This window comes from Lolium rigidum, chromosome 5 (genome assembly GCF_022539505.1).
Source record: "Lolium rigidum isolate FL_2022 chromosome 5, APGP_CSIRO_Lrig_0.1, whole genome shotgun sequence".
Lineage (NCBI taxonomy): Eukaryota > Viridiplantae > Streptophyta > Magnoliopsida > Poales > Poaceae > Lolium > Lolium rigidum.
Window position 1 is genome coordinate 271,071,657 of NC_061512.1, and position 1,471 is coordinate 271,073,127.

The window sequence follows — 1,471 nt, forward strand, 5'->3', positions numbered from 1 at the left end:
GAGGTGCAGCAACATGTGTAGCATTAGCATTACTAGTGGTGGTAATAGTCCAAACTTTAGCTATATTCTTCTCTTTAGCTAGTTTTTCATTTTCTTCTCTATCCCACCTAGCACGCGAGTTCAGCCATTAATCTTATATTCTCATTAATTCTAACTTGAATGGCATTTGCTGTAGTAGTAATTTTATCATGATAATTCTCATTAGGCAAAACTTTTGATTTCAAAAGATCAACATCAGAGGCAAGACTATCAACTTTAGAAGCAAGTATATCAATTTTCCCAAGCTTTTCTTCAACAGATTTGTTAAAAGCAGTTTGTGTACTAATAAATTCTTTAAGCATGGCTTCAAGTCCAGGGGTGAACTCCTATTATTGTTGTAAGAATTCCCATAAGAATTACCATAGCCGTTGCCATTATTATAAGGATATGGCCTATAGTTGTTACTAGAATTGTTCCGGTAAGCATTGTTATTGAAATTATTATTTTTAATGAAGTTTACATCAACATGTTCTTCTTGTGCAACCAATGAAGCTAATGGAACATTATTAGGATCAATATTAGTCCTATCATTCACAAGCATAGACATAATAGCATCAATCTTATCACTCAAGGAAGAGGTTTCTTCGACGGAATTTACCTTCTTACCTTGTGGAGCTCTTTCCGTGTGCCATTCAGAGTAGTTGATCATCATATTATCAAGAAGCTTTGTTGCTTCACCAAGAGTGATGGACATAAAGGTACCTCCAGCAGCTGAATCCAATAAATTCCGTGAAGAAAAATTTAGTCCTGCATAGAAGGTTTGGATGATCATCCAAGTAGTCGATCCATGGGTTGGGCAATTTTTAACCGAGAGATTTCATTCTTTCCCAAGCTTGAGCAACATGTTCAGTATCTAATTGTTTAAAATTCATTATGCTACTCCTCAAAGATATAATTTTAGCAGGGGGATAATATCTACCAATAAAAGCATCCTTGCATTTAGTCCATGAATCAATACTATTCTTAGGCGAGAGATAGCAACCAATCTTTAGCTCTTCCTCTTAATGAGAAAGGGAACAATTTTAGTTTAATAATATCACCATCTACATCTTTATATTTTTGCATTTCACATAGTTCAACAAAATTATTAAGATGGGCAGCAAGCATCATCGGAACTAACACCGAGAAAATTGCTCTCGCATAACAAGATTCAGTAAAGCAGGTTTAATTTAAAAGAATTCTGATGTAGTAGCAGGTGGAGCAATAGGTGTGCATAAGAAATCATTATTATTTGTGGTTGTGAAGTCACACAACTTAGTATTTTCAGCGTTGGCCATTTTAGCAACAGTAAATAAAGCAAACTAGATAAAGTAAATGCAAGTAAACTAATTTTTTTGTGTTTTCAATATAGCAAACAAGATAGCAAATAAAGTAAAACTAGCAACTAATTTTTTTGTATTTTGATTTAGTGCAGCAAACAAAGTAGTAAATA